The 22,984-nt window shown below is 37.9% G+C and overlaps 1 protein-coding gene across 1 annotated transcript in view; it reads right to left on the bottom strand.

The window, feature by feature from the left end:
* Window positions 1–5,002, bottom strand: part of LOC139725293 (uncharacterized) — a 40,400-nt gene extending 35,398 nt beyond the window's left edge. The window contains exon 1 of the mRNA XM_071636381.1: window positions 4,435–5,002. The gene's annotated coding sequence lies outside the window, so the exon portion shown is untranslated. The remainder of the gene's footprint in view (window positions 1–4,434) is intronic.
* Between the last annotated feature and the right edge of the window lie 17,982 nt (window positions 5,003–22,984).

Raw genomic sequence — 22,984 nt, forward strand, 5'->3', positions numbered from 1 at the left:
AAGGAGTTTTGTCACAAGAGCTGGGAGAACCAGAGCATGCAGAAGACGTCAATGTCGACAAATTGCAAGCGGCGGTGTTTGCCTAAAACAGGCCATGAAGAAAGTGTGAACAGAACGACCACTTCTTGACAAACTCAAGTAGTCTGTAACAATTCTTTATCTATTTATTTCTCTCTCTTCTATCTTTATCATGTCTTCTATTGTAGGAACTGAAGTCATCCCAGTGCTGCAAGTAGGGAAACAAAATACTCCTACACATGACAGAATGCCACAAAAATCATCAACGGGAATGATGATTCCTGTAAAAGTGACTGCACCTTCAAGACCAAAACTCCTACGCAGGGACAGACTACCACCTTCACTCATTATACCGGTATACCCACACACCTTACGATATACTATGAGGAAGATTACTCACCCGACAATTGCCTTGGGTAAACAGCCTTACAATGAATGGTGCATAAATATTTCCCCATATGTGGCTTTGTAGCGAGACAATGCAAAAACTGGTCTAGACACCCCCTCTATCCAAATACATAACAGACAGACAGATTCTCAAGGTTATGATATTATTTCTTTCGGTTGAATAAATCCTCTTCTCCATTCCTTGAGAGAAAATATTTGCTCCTGCTTTTCACTGAAGACACACAAGAATTAACCTCCTCCCCACCCCCTCCAGAAAAAAAAAGAGTAAAAGTAATGCTTAACTGATAGTGTCAGAATATTGCTCATTTACAATGGTCATAATCTAAACTTGGTCAAAATGAATTTGGAAAGCCAAAACTTGATCAATGTCTATTTTCAATAAATGGAAATCTTGACAGTGCTGAAATGGTATTGAACCCACACAGCCTATTGGAACAAGGGTTGCTATAAAATACCAGTATCAACTTTATAACTATAGAACCACAATATGTCAGAGAGAATGGGTTAATATGCAACACAGAACACACAGCATGAACAATCCTCCAAAGGCAAGTGATCAATTGTGTACTCAGGAACCACCTGCTATATGAATTAACCCATTCACTATAAGATTATGAAATTTTCATGTAGACTTTGTACAGCACTGACCATGTATCCACAAACATGGGTTAAACCGGAGGACAACTGTCATGTTTCTAGGGCGATGAATTAAAGGGATATTTCATATTCACTAGCTGATATTGGCCAAAAGGCAACTACACAAATATCTTTCTCATCTCGCAATCACATTTTGACACACTGTAGGCATTTTTTAAAGACAATTTCAATCTAGAAAGGGAAAAGTGTGTATGAGAGTGGGGGAAAAACAATTAAAGGGACTGTACAGTACTGGTTGAGGTGAGGAGTCAGGTTTATAACATTCCTAAGTGAGATAATGAGAAACTTCTTATGAAATATGAAAGAGCATGTAATTTTAAGAAGGATTCAATGTTTATTTGATGAAAATTGGTTTTCAAATGGCTGAGATATCCAAAAAAGTGATAATAATAAAAGGCGACAGGCCACGTCTTTTATTAGGATCTCTTTGTTTCACTTTCTTTTTGGATATCTCAGCCATTTCAAAACCGATCTTCATCAAATAAACTTTTGATTCCCCTTAGAATTGCATGCTCTTTGACATCTCACAGAGTGGTTTCTGAATATCTCGCAAAACGTTAAAAGCTAAATCCTCACCTCAACCAGAACTATACAGTCCCTTTAAGGGAGTTTCTGCTGAACCTGCCACTTGATTAAAATAAAAGAATAAGAGAAATGGATGCGGTACATGCTCATCAGATTTGCACCAGAATGCAGCATGCCTGAAATGCTAGTGCTATTTTATATTTCTCTACCTGAAAAGGTAAAAAAAAAAAAAAAAATTGGTCCTGTGACTGAACTTTTGAGTTTAGCACCCATTATGCGACTCCTGTCAGTCTAGGCGAGGATGGGTTTCTTGTCAAAGACCCGCATTATCACCTTTGTACCACCGGAGCAATGTCCACGCACACAAAAGCAAACACCCCATCAAACAGGCACAGGTTAGCTGCAATGTGCACACCATGTAAGTTTGTAAGGTGTTTCAGCTCCACAGGTTTGTCCCGAACCTCTGCCAAATCCCGCAGGTCAGTCAAGTGGGCATAAATTTGCCTAAATAAAGGTAACTGTGTATTTGCAAACAAGTTATGAATATGAGTAGTCAAACATGGAAACCAACCCCATGTTTACACATACCCAGTTGTTGGAATTCCATCAATATCAGCATTTAAATACTCGAGAAATAATTTTCTATACAAAATACATAATCTTTAGCACAGAGGGAACTATAAAGATTACGTATGATAACCTCCCGTGACATTTCATACATACACGATGCCATATAAATCACACACAAATATGTCAAGGGGTGGGGCTAGGACCAAATCGTCATTCAATCTCGGTTGCCTGCTCAGGGTAATTGCACTGCTGCATTCAAGAAATGGGAAAATAAACTATACTGGATAACAGAAATTGATGCTTCTCCTGAGACCTTGTGGGAAAAGAAAGCACCCCTCTCCAGGAATCGTGCATTGTGGCCTTTTACAAAAGGTTTGCTGGTTAGAAAAAAAAAACAAAAAACCAGTCATTCACTTCCCAATCATTGAGGATCACCTGATGTATGGCAGATATGGGTGGATTTCATTCTTCACCCACATTTCAGCAACAAACGATGGCCTCCAATAAATTCTCTTTTATCATGATGATATATATCAAGAAATATATATTTTTAGAAGGCTTGTACAAACAGAAACACAGGAACACATCATGTACCAAAGTACATCCACACAGAATTTGTTTTACTAGTAGCTATAATCAAATTCCAAATCTACTTGAAAGGCTACGGCATTGTGGAAACTATTATGCTATAAAACTTTGGTTTTTTTAGTCATATGAAAAGAAAAGAAAAAATCACGCTACAGCAATCACTTCAATATCAGAAGCCTGACAAACTGTGGATGGATATAATCATATTTGCCCAAGTTACAAATGTATATTTGATTCAACACCTGTAAACATACAGTATACTCATACACTTTATTTTTTTATCACAATTTTTCCTTTCAAGAGTTAAACTACTTGACATGATCAATGCCTAGTTCCCTTGGGACACTAAAAGGACACTTGTTCACTTGGATAAAATGATTTCCCCAAGAGCAAATTCTGCAAGTCAGCTGCATGAAAAGGGGCTTCTGTGGGCTAGCAAATAAGGCTGAACAAAACATGATCACAACTTGATTGCCACATAAACACAACCTCCTTTACCCCCGTACCCCGTAATGCTCAGGGATCACGGGCGTCAAAAGATGGATGTGGTACCAGCATATTCAGGACAACGCTATCAATAGTCAGGAGGATCTGATAGGGGGGGGGCATGGTACGTTCCATACCAGTCTAAAACAGGTGCATTACTTACAAGCAGACAATCGAGGGTGGTGTAAAGTGACGATCCCATACAGGCAGATAAAGATGCGCTGGTTGAATTTGGAATACTGCAACAAGTGCTTCAACAGACATAAAAATATTTCCATTGCAGAACCAACAAGGGAGCATCTGACATGAATACATTGAATCAATCACGCTATTGATATAGAATACAATAACGTGGGTTTGACAGATTCTAAAAGCTGATGGAATGCACTTCTTTGATATCCTTTGCTGCCGTGAACTATCATGCATGTTTCCCATATCAGCAGCGCACCTGTCTCTCCTACTGCAAAAGTGTAAACAGATTTGCTCTTTTTCCTTGTGAGGACAGTAAACTGCATGCAGTCAATCGAACACTGGTCAATATTTTAGTTTGTTTGCATGCCTGCCCCCGTCTGTGATTCTATATGATGCTCCCTTTTTGCCGACAGCTGAGTTTATGGATCAGGCTTTTCATTGACAAATATGATAAAACGTACATCTTCCGTCTTCTATAAGAATTTCCATTAAAAACAGACCAACATGTATTTCTTTGAAAATAGTGTTTCGTTGTACTACTAATATAACATTGATTCATCATTTTGAATGCTATTTTTCTGCTTTTCCTCTTTTGTATTTCTTTGGATGTTTACTTCAATCATTTTCGTGTAATTGTGGCACATTGTTATATTTAATGACTGACTAGAAAGCTTCATATAATCTTGCATCACTTCACACAAAACACAAGCTCGATGTTGACATGGTTTTGCTAACCGAGTCACGTGAATAAGTTGAGTCCCAAAGGACCATGACTTCCACATGCCGATTGAGTCACATCACGTACAACCAGTTTGCCACTGGTAATGATAGATTTAATCTTTTAAACATTTTGGCACATTCAGAGTTATTAGCTGTCCGTCAATGAAGAAACATTCAGCATTCAACACAGGCAATCGAGCCAAACGGCATCATGAATCACAGCACTGGAGACCTGTTGGGATCAATCAATTTCAATTTCAGAAATATTACCTTGGGTTCCAAATTTCCAGCTGCATTCATGGGGGTGAGTCAGCAACATGGGGCATGGAGTGCTCCTAGAGGTGAAAGTGGAGTTAATTGATTGGGGCTAGTGTCTAGACAGCCTGGCCGTGATATTGATCATCCAACCAAAGTGACGAAGCAGAAAATATGACTTCCAAGCACCGCTTCGACGTCCGTATGAAAATATACCAGTATGAAAATAGCGTAATCTATCCAAGAGTTAACATCCGAGGAGTGATTCCATTATTAATAGTCACAGGTTCATCCAACAAGAAGTGATCCGTTAGGAGCCCTGAACATCTCTCCCCCATCCATCAACAGTATGGAGATGTCAGGACCAAGCGCAGAGGGTAAAGCTGCTTGTAGTGCTACGCCTGAAGGGACGTCTCGGCCAAACTCCTGGCTACCCAAGAGCCCACAGCTCCACTGGATGTCGTCCAATAGCAAGGCTGTGCACTGGAAGAGGAGTGCGCTGCAATTGGGACCACCTCTGACAAAAGACGGAGTACAAAGTGGGACGAAGGGAAACAAAGCGGCACTCCACACTCGCCTTCAGAGTCAATTGAACACACAGCTAGAGGGGCAGTGGAGTGTGTGCACAGCTAGTCTTACAATCCAGACCCCTGTTTCTCTTTATATTTCATCTCCTCTCCATTCTTTCATGTATCTTTTGGGACTTTGATATTTACCCATGCACTTACATGGCTTCAATGAGGTCACTTTGCTCTTCTACTCTAGGTAAATACATCCCTCGAATTAGAAGTTTGTTCCATGCTCTTATGATCTAGCATCTTTGCAGAGAAACATGGTGTGCTTTACATATCATATTTGTGTTGGTTCCTTTCTTCACCTAGATTTTTGTCTTGAATTTGCATTCATTATCTTACAACAGGCACTCACAAGTTTGCCTTGTCTAAAGACAGCTCTGCCTCATCATCACATTCCATGAACAGAAGACAGGAACTTTACATAAGTAAACAAGTCTGTACAGAAAGACTATAATCTGTGTCCATTTGTGTATAGACCCACCCTCCAATGGTTTCTCCCTTGTCAAAGAGGGATGGTAAATCCTCCTTAATTCACCACCCACACACCTCCCCCCCCCCCATCCCTTTATATATTTCTTTTTTTGATCACAAAGTCCTGCTGACTAAAAACTGAGTTTCAAGCTTGGCTACGCTTGAGTGCCACCCTTAGGATTGTTTGGGGTTTTGTACTTTGCCATCTTTTGCTTCTTTGGAGTGGCCTTTCTGTCTCTTTTCATCCAAAGTTTGCCAGGTAATGGTTGCACTAGAACCATGCCTGGGATCGATGGATTGGATGGACAAGATTTAGAGTCATAAAGTCTTAATTGCTGGAGATGGGATTCTTCTATAAGGCACACTTACAGGAGATAAAGACTTTTTGCTGTAGCATGGCAACAGGATATATTCCCCGTTACAATATGCTTTTGTATATACTTCATCATATCTTTCATATATTACACATAGTGTTACATATATATGTTCCAATATATATATGCTCCAATTCTCTTCAAAGAAAGTATGTTAGACATGAAAGGCTAAATCTAATGCAGTTCTAGATATGATTCCCAATGGGTCTGCCTTCGTCTGGGAGAGAGAGGATTATTTATCTTGATTCTCTCCCTTCCTTCCTCTCTCTATCTCTTTCTCTCTTTTACCTTAGGTCGAGAACATGCTCCGCTATTGTCCTGCATGACACATACTGATAACCGAATTGTTAATTGGATTTTCTCTCAGTGACTACACATTCAGATGATCCAATTAACCACAAACAATCTATCATGTAATTTGATGACTAATGTAAAGACTGGTGATAAAATATTCATTTTGACTCACTAGGTAGGCCACAAAAACATATGTGATGATTAGCATATAAGTTGCATTTATTACAGCCTGAAACATTGTATGACTACACAATTTTATTAAAAAGAATGCTTACATGAGGCTGAAGACAAGCTATCGAAGGGTTGATGGCGAGCGACCATTGTTTGAATGGAATCTTTCTACCTGGCTTGTTTGTGACGGTCATAACCATTTGGGCTGTATCTACGGAAACAAGCAGCATTTTCACTCCCTGAAAGCGATGGATGAGCTATTCAGATCGGGATAAAAACATCAGTGGCTAAATGGCTATGCATGGGGTATACCAGAAAGTCTGTTCAGCTAGTTATTGTATTCGTACAATCACTGCAGAAGAAGACGACTCTAAAAGGGGGAATGACAAAGAGAAAAAGAGAGAGGCAAGACGGAAGAGAGAGAGAGAGAGAGAAAACAACTGTTCCTTCAGTGTTCCGCTTTGCTTTTACACCATATGTCTTTCATCACAATGAATTGTGATAAATCACCCATCATTCATAATCACCCATCATTCATAATCCATATTTCACAATTCTTGATCAAAATCCAATTTGACATTCCACCTATTTTGTCCATTTTAGTTTTAAGAATGAAAAAAATATCTTTGAAAGCACAATTGAAGGAGTTCACATTCACACGATTTGTTTTTCTTTTTTTCTTTGAGGGGGAGGGGCAAAGTAATCTAAAAATACTTGCACTGATAGCATGACATGAAATATTTCCTTCCTGCAAGTAAAATACAGGGAAATTTAACACAGAAAAGTAATACTGAACATAATATACGTGTCTTGTCACACAATTACAAGAACAATTTTTATTAATGACGAGATATATTTATATTTACATCTGGTTATGAGGCTCAAAAAATATAATCCTTCTAACAGAACTAAATGGTTATTGGTTGACATGGTTCCCTTTAATTTTGACCCTTGTAAAATACTAGGGAGCTTTGAAGAGAAGAGAAACTATATCAGAGCAGATATATGTACTCGGGGTGTTACAGGAAGAGAAGGTAGCACTGGTAGTCTGTGCTCAAATTGCCCTGGAACCAAATTCAGGTGCAAAAGCCATCAATCAAAGTAGGTTCCTACCCTAATCGCCCCACGGATGACAAGCCAAACGTGACACCGTGCTCATTCGGCCTATATCAAGGAGTGTTTATATTTTGATTCCAAAGTACAACATTGTCATGCAACGACATTCTTACCCTCCCCCCCCCCCCCCCCCACCCCATCTCACTGTGATCAGCCCAATAATCAGAAAAAAAATCTTCCTTTGGGAAAGGAGGAAGTTGCACAAGTGTACAGCATAAATCACTTACATAGGAGAGAACAATTGTTAATGGAATGAAATTGGAAAAATGACTGTAATTCGTTGTTAGAATGATTGGACCATGTACATGTTACCTTTGAAACCACAAGTTGAATGTGAATTTTTGAAAGCAGGCCTGACGTAATCCTTTGTGCCATGTAAATCAAACTTGCAAAAATCATGATTTGAGTGATTTTTTTGTTCACCAGAATCATCATTCAAATTTCTCTCATGTGTAAAAAAGTGAGGATAGGGTTGATTTCAGGAACTAATTCAAACCTTGTTAAAAATCATTTATTCCATTCAGACATTAACAAAAAGTGATGTTTGAATCATGGCCACTACCAGTGCTATTGAAATCATGGTTAAAGGTCCTGTTTACCTTTGGGAACAGAGATTTAAAAATTATTCAAGATATGACATTTAATGCATATGTGTAGGTCTGTTGTACCACAAAACATCCTATCATATACAATTTTTGCAATAAAGCCTAAAACATAAGGAGATACATTGTATCTGTATTTTTCTCAATAAACCGTAACTGTAGGCGGTTAAGTCTGGAAACATTTTTAGTATATCTATTGTTCACATTTTGTATATTTAACAATATTCAACATTGATTTAACCAATTCAAATTTTTACAGTGGTTGTTTCTATTCCTAACTCTTATTCTAGAACTATTTTTAAAGCACTAATGCTGGGTTTCTGTTTTATCAGCAAATAGTAAATTATGCCTTTAAAACCTAATTTTTCTCCCCTATGTCTGAATGCTCCCCGTGAGATCTTCAGTAGAGGAAGCTCTTACAATTTAATTGTCTCCATGTAAGTCTGGGCCAATGGGTGTCACAAGCAGGCTAATTGTAACCACTTGAGGAATAGTACATTGACTGTGCCTGGAACAATGGTGGGACATGTGTAAAAGGGCTTTGGACGAGACCAGGGTCATTAGCCACAAAATGGATCAATTATAGGACACGGTCAGGCTGGTTTGGAAAGAGGGCAAGTTGTGGATGGGACAGATTAACAAAATGTTCCCTTTTCAGGAAAAGAAAATTTTATTTTCCTAATTATGCAGGATGGGACATTTCTCCTAATTAATAATCATAGGCAAACAGCTTTGTTGGTGAAATTTTGCAGACAGTTTCTCCGCAGGGAAAGACTCCTCCCTGTAATTTAACTCCTTGTGTGCTCTGAGTACTGATTGGCACAGAAAACTCTATAGTGTTGTACATTACTGGCACCGAAGCGGTTAAGAATGATGTGCATTACCTAAAGGCATAATTTACCATTTGCAGAAGAAAAAACCCAGCATTAAGTGCTTTAAAATAGTTCTGAAATGTGAGTTAGGGATAGAAACAACCACTGTAAAAAATTTGAATCCGTAAAATCGATGTTTTGTTAAATACACAAAATGTGAACAATAGTTATAATAAAATGTTTCTAGACTAAACCGTCTACAGTAAGGGTTTATCAAGAAATATACTGATATCTGCTTATATTTTTGGCATTATTGGAAAAACAAATTATATGGTAGGATGTTTTGTGATACAACAGACCTACACATATGCATCAAATGTGATAGCTTGAACATTTTTCAAATCACTGCTCCCAAAGGTAAACAGTACCTTTAACTACAAAATGGAGACCACATGGCTTCATCAATTCAAGAAAACTCTCTTCTGTGTTCATTGTGTATACATCATAGGGCACAACTTCTATCAATTTTAGAACGAACAAGACACTACATCACTACACCCTGGGGTATTTAACCCGTTGAGGACGGGCTGATTTTGCTTCAACACGCATTTCCCATAGACCCTTGCCTGAGTATACCCGGGACTTGTCCTCAATGGGTTACTGACATACTACTGTCTTCTAAATCTGAAGTTCAACTAAGATATGAAAGTCTCTGTCATATTGAAAGTCACCCCTTAAATGTCAAAGATGCTGAAGAAAGTGATGACTGAATGAAATAGTAATGATGCATCAATCAAGATTATGCAATTTCAATATCCTGTGTAATAATGAAACACCTGCCAAGATTCGGCACTGGGCTGTACTGAGTTTAGCACGCTACAGGACTTTATTTGACTGTTGGCACACATAGAGGTATTATAAAAATTCTCTGATTAGTTCATGTGTTGTGACGCTTACCGTAAATGGCCCTTTGTGCAGGGCAGCTTGTAATTAATCACACCCGAGTTAGTAAGTCCAACCCTCTCACACTACAGGCTAACCTTCTGGGAATCCAATAAAATGCCCCCCTCCCCCCCCCCCCCCCCAAAAAAAAAAATAATAATAATGATAATAAAATAGTTTGGCAAGTTAAAGCACAGTGAGTGTGGGCACAATGGGTTAAACTGAAGGAAGAAATGTTTGAACAGCAGCAAGGGATAGATAAATGCCAAATAGAAATTAATTCTATTGTGTGTGTGTGTGTGTTTTTTTTTTTCATCTGTCTTTGATATTCCACAACAGCTTGATGATTGATTGACAGGTATGCTTGAAAACACACTTGAATTTCCATCAGGCCACCATAATATAGGCAATAACAAATTTGGCAGAATTCATCTGGTTTACTTCAGAAAACTCTCATCATTCTAGTATCTTCCACTGCTTGACCCTCTACAATATTATCAAATGATACCATACATTGTAAATATTGAGAACATACAGGTTGGTAAGGAGAAGGTAAAAGGACTCAGTGACTGGAGGGAAGAGGGGGGCATGGTAGTTGGCATGGGTGGGGTGGGGATGGGATTAGCCCTCCCCTTTGAGACAGATCAAGAGGTCTCTAAGAGATAATCTCTCCCTCCTTTGATGAGACCAAGTTCCCCCAGTCTGGGGCAGGCTAGACCCTACTCAATGGAGGTCTAGACAGAGGGCCTGTCTAATTACCACCTTCTCATTACAGAAGCTCTTATCTTGTCTTCTCAAAGAAGATGGATTGACTCAGATAAGAAGCTCTATGCTAGAGGTGCCATCTTTTTTTTTTAACACCCACATTTTAATCATATGATTATACATCATGATAATTCTTCTTTTTTTTTTTTTTGGGGGGGGGGTGGAAGAATGTGTGTTGGTGTGAATGTAAGGGACATATCAACTCTTTGCCCATTGGCAATATATGGAATATGGTGAAACTATCATTTTTGTAATCTAATTACAAAGTCTGACTTGTTCCATTGATTATTCATTGATTCATCCGTGCACAGATTATTGAAGGAAAAAAAAATCAAACATTTTCTTTACCAAAGTTTGCTTTTATGAGGTATATGAGAAGCAATGCAGTTCGTTTTCTCACACAAAACAATCATAGGAACATAGGATTTGAAGAGAGTTGCAAATTCATAGAGCAAGATATATATTATTCATATTTTAGAAGAAAAAAAAACCCACCCAGGAACTCAATTTGAAAAGAAAGTGGTCATGATTAATGGCAGTACAGAAAAAAGTCACACAAAGCTAGAGCTAATGAGATAGATCAACATTGCCATGTCAATTTAAATGTAAGCAAGGCAATTTTCATTTAGTTGTAGCTCACTGTTTCACTGATCTGTTGCTTTGTTATCAGTGCTTTCAATTGAGTTACCAAGTAACCCTTCAAATACCATCCAGTCAAATTCTCCTTAGAATTAGGGAATTTTTAGACACTTAGATATTACAACATATAAAATACAATCTGTATCAGCATATTATACATGTAATGTAAGTCATAGCATCCTGCTTTAACACTTTGCATGCTTCAAATGCCAATTGGCACAGAAGACTCTCCATAGTGATGCTCACACTTTCCGAAGCCCATGGCACAGCAAAGGTTAAGAAACTTCTGTTCTTTCGTTGATATTATCAATACTGTGGTTTTCATCGTGTTCAACCTTCCTCTTCTGTCTTTACATATTTAAACTGTAGTTTGCATGATTTCTGATAGTAGTGCATATAATTCAATTCTTGTCCCTCACATCGAGCTATAAACTGATGAGTCCACTCGGTGAGTTCCTATGTCCAAGTGCTAATCCTTCCTCTTTCCTAAGACCATTGACAGTTCTGTAAATCTGATGCCAGTGGTCAAACATAACTGACCCGCCCTAAATGGGTGCCTTTTGTTGACACACTTGACCAGTTAACAGCAATGAACACACTCTCCACCAACAAAGGCATTGTCAATGGGGCAGTTTACACAGGAAATCAGACCAGTTCCCATATACATGAAGATGCTCCACCCTTGTGTTTTATGGTATAAGATTAGCTGTGGTTGTATGACAAAACCTAGGCTTCTATTTGTGGACGGAAATACAATTCTAGCACTGATGGGAAACTAAAGTGACATATTTCCCTGTTTACAGGAAAATGTTTGACTGCAAATGTGACTTTCAGGCATTGTAGAACAATTAGCTACATCCGTAATAACAGCATTTATCAGCTACGTGAAAAAAAAAAGTCAGGAAAGTTTATCTTAGTCTGTTGATGCTGGCCTTCATGAAGTGGGACACATTAATTGGCAGAATTACCAAGGTCTCATGCCCAAGATAACCATTTTCAATGATGATTCCATGTTTAATAACTTTGACAATGACATTGCAGGGGTTACAAAAGGTTTCTTAAAGTGTCTGTGTGTGTGGGGGGAGGGGGAAGGGGAAGGGGAGGTCCTCATTCTACTCCTGATGGGACCAGGGTTATACCCCTTCACAAAGTTTGTGGTCTTAGTAGATTTGCTATTTTTTTAGTGATTTTTGTTTTGTTTCACAAGTGGAAAGGGAAAAGGGACTCTCTCTACCCCCCCCCCCCCATACCAATATTGCTACTAAAGACGATGGGAAGGAGGAGAAAAAAAAAATTGTCTCTCTGAATTTGACCAAATGATCCTTTTCTACCTTGAAGCACTCATGTAGTAAAAACAGGACCATCAGCCTTAGGTGGGTTTTTTTTTCTGAGGGTTTTTAGCATGCATTTGAAAGAGGAAGGGATAGGAAACAATGATGATAAGCGAGGTATGAAGGGGTTAGAGTACAGCTTTTCAGAACATACAGCCCCACCACATCCGGTGAAGGACTGGGGGACAACCATTATGCCATTTTTGTACAGCCAACATTGTTGTTGAACTTGAAGCAGCTTTAAACCTTTAAGGTCATTATCAAGCTAGTCTAGAATTCAGACTGCCCAATCAGAGTGACATGTATCACCCCTATGAACTTACTTTATTCTAATGACATACTTGCCTATGACCATACACATGAATGAACTCCAACAATTCTCTCTTCTATCCTCTCCCCTTACACTTGCAGAATTAGATATAATATACAATATAGTATAATATCAAGATCCTTGCTTGAGCTTTCTGATGTTTAAGCCTGGCATCTCCAATATCAGAAAGCAGACTAGATGAAAAAAGGTTGCTGTTCCCTCTGTTGTGGTAATGTTTCCCGGCCAATTAAACCATTTTTTTGGCACAAGACAACGCTCTCCTAATTCAGGAAGTTGTCTTTTAAACAGTCCCCTTTCGCAATATAGTTGCCAATATCCTATCATGACACGTAGCACACTACTGTACGGAACCCACAGCCACTACACAGCTGGGTATAGTGGTCTCCATCCTTACAAACCATTTCTTTAATTCTGCTTTCAAATTTTTGCTCATTTAGGTGTCTTTTTTTCTTGTTTTACCTGTTGATGATCGTTACTCCCCCCCCCCCTAAAAAAAACCCTGCTTTTGTAAAATATAGAATTCATAATGTGCTGATATACATTATGTCCAGTTCTATCACATGTTATGTTGTGTTGTGTTGTGTTGTGTTGTTTTGTGTTGTGTTGTGTTGTGTTGTGTTGTGTTGTATTGTGTTGTGTTGTGTTGTGTTGTGTTGTGTTATAACCACACTGTCTCACTCTACTAGAACCATTTGAATATTGCTGCTGCTGGTGCTAATCACCACCAGCGATCAAATGAACAGTACTAATTTATCAAATTGATAATTAGTACAGTGCTAATCACATAAACAGTAAAGATAAACATATCTGCGAGATCAGCTGGGGAACACATAGGGCCTTATTATGAATCAACAGCTGATGGCCTCATGAATGTATGATGATAAAAAAACCCCAATGTATTACTGGATTAATTATTCCAACCAAAGTAACTTTTTAAAAGAAAACACTGTTCCCTCCCACTGTCTCCTGATATTACCTGAATTGATTATTATCACAGGTATTCAGATTGTAATCAATGCTAATCAGTAGACGGTATTCCAATGATAAAATTACAGGACCAATATTTTTATTTTCATCATACACCTTGTACCTATTGGAGAGGTCATTCCAACCATTTTGGAAACTTGAGTGTATTAAGTAATATAGCAGAAAGCAGCATTTACATTTAAAGGGCATCTGAAGTAGATGAGAAACAATGGCTTCATCATAGCAAGAAACTGTCTCCATAGTAACAATACAGGCCCTATATGTTATATGAAGTTGATAGAGATTTGTTATTCTTTTGCTAAACCTGCTTAATATGTGCAGTTTTAATCGGTCATTTCCTAGGTATGAGCAAACGCTTTTACCATCTGATAATTCTCATATCAGTATTGCCACACCAATTAGTCCATTTGTGTTTGCACACTTGGTTATTAGAACCACTGGCCGCTTGATAGCCAGATCATAATCAGTGGCAAGTACAAAATATAAATAAATACTTCAGTGCAGAGGTATCCTCTCTTATCCCAATAAGTTGTATACAATTTATACAAATTAACAAAATTCATCTTCCAATATTACTTGCTGTATTGTGAACAACATTTATAAAAAAAAAAACTCACACACAAATAGAAACATACTGGTACATAATATGTATGTATCTATGCACACACAAATATATATGTGAGGCATACTTCACTGTGATATCAGCCATTAAATCATGTCTCTTCAAACTTTGGCACGATACTTTCTGAGCATGTTTTTCTTTTACGATGTTCGATTTGCTAACATCCTGTAAGAGCGCCAGGTGCTGAGGAGAAGGGGGAACAATTGCGGATTAATGAACTACAGCTTCCTGTGACGGATTTAGAATTCCTCTCTCCACCGGAAAACCGAGAGGCATTGAACAAGGGAGGAATGTGTTCTAAAAATAATCTTCCTCCACGATCTACTTTCTGTCTAAAGTTGAGCAAGCAACAGTGACTTGCCTTCCACATTACTCAATCAAAAATATCAAGTAGAACTAAAGTTAGGACAGCAAATCCTCATGGTTATTTTGGTCAAAATGTGCCCCTATTACATGTATACACGTCTTATCCTTCATCCAAAGCTTATAATAGTTTCTTAAACTTTGATGTGCTTCTTCTGCATTCTCTTTAAGAATAGAACTTGACCAAGAAAATATTTGTGTTTTCTATGGAAATAATTTTTCTAACTTTGGTTATCACATCTTCCAGAAGGTATTTTAATATGTTTCTCGTATAACATCATGTGTTCAACTTGTTAACAACATTTTGATACCAGAAAGAGAATGTGTTTTTAAATAAGAATTTAATTTCTTTTTCAGTGCCATATTAAACTTGAATAAAATCTTATTTGTTTACAGTTTACAACTGTTTCAGAGATTATATTGATCAATGGTATGATTCCATGTAAAATCTTGTTGTGTGTGCATGTGTGTGAGTATTCTTCTTCTTTTTCTTCTACTTATTATTATTGATCTATTTATTAATTCATCAATTAATTAACTTATTCATTTGTTTATCTACTTATCTATTTATTCATATACTTACTTATTATCTATCTATTTCTTTATTTCTTTATTTATTTATTCATTTATTTATTTATTTATTTCCAGAGGACAATACAGAAGTCACAAAAATACAAGCATTGTACAATAATACAGGAAATCAGACTTCCCCTGATTTATGTGTAAGTTTGAAACAAAAAACAGTGTGTGTGTGTGTGTGTGTGTGCGTGTGTGTGTGTGTGTGTGTGTGTGTGTGTGTGTGTGTGTTTGAGTGTGAGGGAGGGAGGGAGGGAGGGAGGAGAGGAGGGAGAAAGAAGTTTGGGTAGGGGTGGGGGAGGGAGCAGGTTGGCTTGGTACTTGATGAGGGGCTACACTCACACCCAGGTGTGTTTGGAATGTACAACCCTTTTGCCAAACTTGACATGTCAATGTTACAAGGCTTGCTTTGGCTGTAAGGACTTCATGTTTTAATTGCCAACGGAGCTCTGTGCCAAACCAGGGAACCTATTGTTCATGAGAGAGAACGCAAATGCTGGAATGATGACACACTAGTATCACAGGCCATTGACCACATGCCAATAGGAGTGAGAAATTGCCAAGAATTACAGTAATTCAGTCTTTCAATAGCTACCGACTGTACAAATGAGGATTGAAGAACTTTTTTCTAAAATTTGTCCACCAACAATTAAGTGATTTCTATTTAAATTATCTGTAAATTTTCGCCAGTCATTAAAACCTGTAACGACTTAAACTATTAATGATGTTATCACTGTACAGTTGAACCTTGTTATAAAGAGGTAAGATGATACAACGGAATCCCCTTATAACAAAGTGATTTTACAGGCCCCAGCTCTTCATATTTCTTTGTTTTTTATACCCTGATATAGTGAAAGCCTGATATAAAAAGGTAATTGTCATGGTTTATAGGAGCTAGTTATATCAATGTTCCCCTGGTCAAGTAATATAAATGTTGTCCTCAGTTTTGAAGTAACTGAATTTATTACCTCAGTGGCTCTGAATATTTTATACACACAAACACACAAACAAATACACAAAAGTAAATATAATTCTATGCATATACTGTATAAGCGGTTATTTTCGTGGGGGTTTAATTTAACAAATTTTGCGAATCACTATTGGACCACAAAATTAACAACAACCGAAAAATATCTCATACTGACAGGCATTAGTGCACTTATGATAGCCTTGGTATCAAAATGGCAAAAACAACATCTCGTGAAAATTTCTGTGACCTCCTCATTTGCAAAAATATCTATATGCAAAAGTAACAGCTTATACAGTATATGGTATTGGTAACTTTTGTTTCTCAGTCACACTCCCCCCCCCCCCCCCCCTTTCTCTACAAGACCAATTTTCTGCATGACATGGATTTCTAATTCTCTGGGCATCGACAATTGGTTCTGATTAAAAACACAAATAGAGAGGAAAAAGGAAAACTAGCACAGTATGGTCACTGGGTAATCTATCCCCTGTACACACTTATAATCACTTTGAGCCCGGAACCTTTGGAGATGCATATCTCAAAAGTACACTTAACACCTCACCCAAAGTACTTTTTTTCACTTCCCTATTTAGAGGGTAGATACTTGACACATGGTATTACTCTCTTAAAGGTGAATATGACAACAACAAGAACAAAAAGGTGTCAAACACACAACTCAAAACATCCACAGAGGAATAATAATCTGACCGCTCTGTTAGTTTTCCCAGATTTTAGGCTAATAGTACAACTTCAAAGCTCTTTTGTGCTATTGGTTTTAAAGCTTATTACAGGAATTGAATAAATCTTGAGTTTCAGGTATTTACTGTACGTAGCACTGAGATGAGAGCCAAAAACCAAATTGCTGGTGTGTTCTGCTCTTTGAAGGCAAAACACCTAAAGACGTAAAATAAATACCACTACAGGCGTGTTGCATTAGCTGTAACTGGGTCACTAAGATTGCACCAAAGAATTTGAATTACGATTTTTTGTAAGCACATACATGCCGGTTCTGATACAATAATTTCCATTTACATCTTGGCATTTCCCAAATCATGAAAGAAATTTTGATACTGAGTGAGATATGCCATTTTCTTCTGAAATTTCAACCACTTTCTGTGTGATATCATGAACATATATATCATTTTTAGGCATTCAATATCATCCATGTTTGGACGCAAAACGCATACATCATGTATATAAATTCACATTACAAATGTTCTCTTGGGCAAGTCTAGTGCTGCCCTTGTTAAATTACAGAATTTTCACACCCTTCTAAAATGCAGTTCTGAACATGAATCATTTCTAAAAAAATGTATATGTCCTATGTCTTGATCGTATTCTCAAAATTATGTATCATATTCAATGTCCTGTGTCTTGATTACATAGGAAAACATTTATAGACATGCACATAAATCTCTTCTAAGTTCCGGAGTATCATGATACAGTTCCCATCTATCAACAAGAAGAAAAAGAACTGTAAAACGTGGAATCTTCGTGTGCATTTTAATTTCGCGAATTTCGCGAGAGCCAAGTTTTGCAAGATTAAAATGCATGCTAAAGATCTTGTCTACACTATACGCATTGAATGTTAGAGGCAACTTGCGAAAGTTTCATGCTGCGAATAAGGCCACTGGCTCCCATTTGCACAAATTTCATGCCACGAAAAAAAAGTGTTTTACAGTATTTATACTTGACATGTTGTTTAACCCTTTGTGTATTTTGAGTGCCGATTGGAACAGTAAATCCCACAGCATTGTACACACTGTCCAAAGTCCCTGGCACGGGAAGGGGTAAGAAGGAGGGTGAGGCCACTTGAACATCATGGGAAAGGTCAAATTCACATATCTGGACAGTCAGACCTGTCAGGGGTGAGTCATAAGGGTGCAGAGATAATCTCTCAGATATCGAGATCACTAATCCCCCATCTGTTTAATCCCATACACACACACCACTGGTGAGTCAAGGCTAGTCTGATAGAGTGTGAAGTCCACTTTTTGTGGATGTCATGGACAGGTTTCTTGTGGCTGTGCCATGGACTTATTAAATCTGAATCTACAGCTGTTTTTGGCTCTCAGAAATTGTCCTTATTTTCAACATTCTACATTATCAAAATCATATTTAAGTCAATCTAAATGCTAGTACTCAGCATCTTGATAGTAATTGTGATGAAAAGATTAAAGCTAATAATGATCATACTAGTAAAGAAATAATAACAATTTTACCCAAAGAAGAGAAATAGCAGTATTTTGAATGTTAGAAATGAAAGTGGTGATGATAATGACAATATTGATGATCATAATCTACTTCATCATTATTGAAAGAACTACAACAGCTGCTTTACTAATCACAATATGATTATTGTTAATCATACAAAAACAAAATATATTTGTGAAAAAAAAAATGAAAGAAAGTCATTGGTATACCTGTGCATCAGATGTCTGCAAGGTAGGTTTAACTGTTAGTTTTATTCGATCACTTGCTAAATGGCTGGTGTACATACAAATTTGTGAGTATTCATATCAAGTGACTTTTTTCACCTTTATGAACTAGTAATGGGCTATTTAATTCAACCTATTTCGACTTGATAAATTTCGCTTCTTGGAATCTAGTTTACAAGCAGCAGTTGTCGCTTTATCATGCAAGCCATGAACAAGCTATCTGCCTGTCATTGAAAAACCTGTAATAGCGAGCTAAGTGTACAAATTTGAATGTTATGGTAAACCACTCTATTAGTTGGAGGCGTACCACAGGATTGAAAGTGATTCACATGGACTCATCCAAAGTCTTCCATCATCACAGACCTTAAAAACTCTCCTCAGAAGACGCCATCAAGCCATTCTACCTTGAACACATCAGTGAGACGGAGTCACATGCCTTCCTAGCAACAGAGTCCTGGAAACAGGAACGCAAACCTTTCCTTCATCCCCACGAGCAGCTGCCCTCCTTGTGACGTGAAACTCCCCTAACGCTGCACTGCTGCCGGAGCGAGCAGAATTTAGATCACATCCTAGCGAGAAGAGGGTGATATTATTTACAGTCTTGATGGATGGTGTTTCTGGGCTCGAAAATAAATCGCTTTGCAACTGTTGCGATAGAAAAGGAGGAGGAACTTGCGATGGTGGAGGATATTTTGGGACCGGTCACGCTGTTCCTCCTCCCTGACGTCATCCGTCTCCTCTTAGAATACTTCCATATCCAGTGTACTGATAGACAGGTGCTCTGATTGACATGCAATGCGACCCGAATCTCTTGAGAGGGGGGCCAAGGATGTATATTATGGTATCCCTCCCCCTCTCCCCTTCCCCCTTTCCCCATACCTCAATTCTACCTTTGGCTGAAAAGAAAAGAGACTCAGATCTTGGAGCCTAGTATGGGTGAGCACCAGTGTACAGCGAGCACTAGTGTGCAATATGGATATGGCCAAAGTTTCTGACTGATTTCTTGTTTCATATTTTGCTCTGTTAGATTGCGACTAAAAAGTAATCCATCTGAATAGTAAAAAAACAAACAAAACAAACAAACAAACAAACATCTATTGCAACTGATTGACAAATTGCCCTTTATCAATGCAAATAGGTACCAATTATTCATACTTTTTGAAGTGGCCATGATAAACAATCATGGGCAAACATACTCGAGTTGGTAAAGAATCAATTAATTTTGAACAAAAGTAATGAAGAAGACACGTCTGATTTGATGAGGTTGATACTTTTGGTAGGTCATTTAAGATGATGCATCACTTGAGTTCAGACTGGAGTATCAAAAAAATAAGCTACAATTCAGTAATGCATGACTTGCACAAAGAAACTTAACTCTTTTTTTTTGGTAATACAATAACTTTCTTCCAAATTTGAAGAGGTTCTGGTATGTCACATCCATTACTCCTAGGGGGATCCACAAAGTCTTATGTAAAAGGAAACTTGTACACATATCAACCTGTTTCCTATAAACAATGCAATTCCCATAGACTTTACACACACCCCTCTTGATCCCATACACAGAGGGTTAATAATATTGTCAATCCTCTTTCAGAGAGAGAGAGAGAGAGGTTGGGCAAAGGGGGTGATATAAAGTTGACCAAACTAATGAAAGGATTATAGAAAGGTGAAGTCACCACGAATGGATGTGTGAGGACTGCAGAGAACTTTATTTAGGGGCATGGAAAACGGATGACGGTTAGTAAGTTTGAAATTACTGCAGGACAGAAAAGGCGGAAAAAAGGGTTTGGTTGGATTAGCGGTATAATCCGACTGGATCCAGGACCGGACAACCTGTTAGCCTGCACCAAACCCTTTTCTCCACACAAAATGAACAGAAATATCTCCAGTAGTAATTATTAGGGAGTCATATAATGAAGAGACAACATAAAAAAAAAAATAGCTCATGGATTTTTGCTACCTTCAAAATCTAGTTCAATCATTGGCCAAAATCTTTTATGTCCAATTCTTCTTGAAAGAATTCTCCAGACATCTCATTACAGTTCCATCCAGTGGAAAGTGTAATTTCTTTCTACCATTATTAACTAACCCCAGACACAGAAGTAGCATTCTAATTTGATACCTTATTTTTCTCAGTCAGATTTCATTGATACCATTCAGGCTTGTTGCCGCTTGGACTTTGTCCACTCCTAAAATCAAATGTCTGCAGCAGCTGAAGTGTGAGATTTGAAAAGAAAGCAGATCTTTTCTTGTTTTCTCAAATTAGACAATGCATGTTTTACAGTGGTTCTAGTATATATCCCTGTTGTTGAGATGTTATGACAATGATCTGGTCACTAAAGTAGAGTCCATCTTAGTGTCTCGGTTCCAAAGGTTAATCTTTACAGAGGTGACTTTGTCTCTGCTGAATTAGCCTATTTTCTCTCACTGAATAAATACTACTTTTATGGGCACCTGGCAATTTGTGACATACTGACATCTACTAGATGGAAATAAACTTTGCTTACCTCATTTGCTGAAGTTCAGACCCACAGCATGCTCAATTTCTTTAGAAGTTGAATTTCCAATATAATCCAAATTTGTAGCAAAATCTACTTCACTATTTTTCACTATTAGCTGTGCATTGGGTTTCAGTATAAAAAGGAACAATGAGCAACCCTTGCTCTTGTACTGTTTGTAATTATCTGAGCTCAGAACACATTCATGCGTGATGAATCTTGTATCATTTAGTCTAGAACTGCACACAAAGTAAGGCATCACCTTACACTATGTGAACCAAATCCTTCAAAGTTGCCAAAGCAATTAAACATGAAAGGCATGCATTAAACACTCTGTTGACACTTTTTGATTTGCCAGTGGAAAGATTAACTAAGGATATTCATCCTTTTACGTACATCAGAGCTTGCATCATTTATAGTGATGTTTGGTAAAACCAAGACAATAACAGGCAATAAATGGGATGCTTTCATCAGCACAATAGATGAAAGGCTTGATGACGTAACACTACACTCCAATGCATTCATGACCCTACCTGAAAATCGTGTGCTGGTTGCCATGGTGACCAGCAGCAAACCGCAAATAGGGGGCAATTAAAAGGTGATGATAATGTTTGGTATCAGATCAAATGGAGGCCGGTGCTGACATATGTCCAGCGATGTGCTACTTTATGTTTCTTCGGCACAAACACGGACTGATTAGCAGCCTTTACAGTCTCTATATCTCCAGGTCAGTATCCAAACTCGCTCCTACGTCAGACGCTGTTTAATTTGATTGGTTTACGGGACGAAGGTTTGCGAGACGATTGGTTTACAAGACTCCCTCGGGTAGACTGAAGCGCCTTTCCAATCTGTTGTCATCTCTGTGTTTTGCTAGGGATTAGAGCTATGACTTTGCAAAGCGATAAAGTAGGACATATTTACAGTTTCCGGCCTTGTTTCATCTGTTGCTGCAGTAGTTGAATCCAGTCTTTTTCTTCTTCTTTTTTTTTCTCTCTCTCTCTTTAAAATCAGCCTTTGATTTGGACAAGAGTTGCTAAAAGCCACCTAGAGCTAGAAGTGACTATGTTACACAGAAAATCTTCTACTGCAGGATTACTATAATACAAAGGCTATAAATTGCTTCAGAATTCTCACTTCTCAGTTTTTTGGTCACTTTTTTAGAATAGGAGAAAACCTTATAAGCACAGATATGACCCAAGTCAAACATTTTGTTCAGACAGTGATAACACTAATATTCATGATAATGATTTCGACAATGACAATGCCATGTTTAGAAAGATCATATCAAAAGCTCACAATTCCAGTCTATAAGCTTTATACAATCAGGAAACAAAAGCATCTAGGTATAAAGATGTGTGCTATGCACATCAATGAATTAACAATGAAAAGCTTAACGAATTAAGATGAAAGTGTCTTGAAGACACGAAGAGATGCACACCATTCACACAGATTGGTATGAAGTTATTCCACTTATTCATCTTGAGCACCCTGAAATTCTCCAATGTTGTATCTTCTCCTCAAAAGTATCGCAACAAAACAAATCCTGCTTGGAATCGAGCTACTGATGGAAAGTCCTTTGGCATCCAAAACATGTTGAGTGCAAACAAACAGTTATATGTCATCAGCACTATCGTTACACTGAGCTTTATGTAAACCATAGTACAAAATCCACATTAAAAACCTGAACAAAT

The sequence above is a fragment of the Diadema antillarum genome, unplaced genomic scaffold, assembly GCF_040938485.1.
Source record: "Diadema antillarum isolate AM-2024a unplaced genomic scaffold, OU_Dant_1.0 seq00000030_RagTag, whole genome shotgun sequence".
Taxonomy (NCBI): Eukaryota; Metazoa; Echinodermata; class Echinoidea; order Diadematoida; family Diadematidae; genus Diadema; species Diadema antillarum.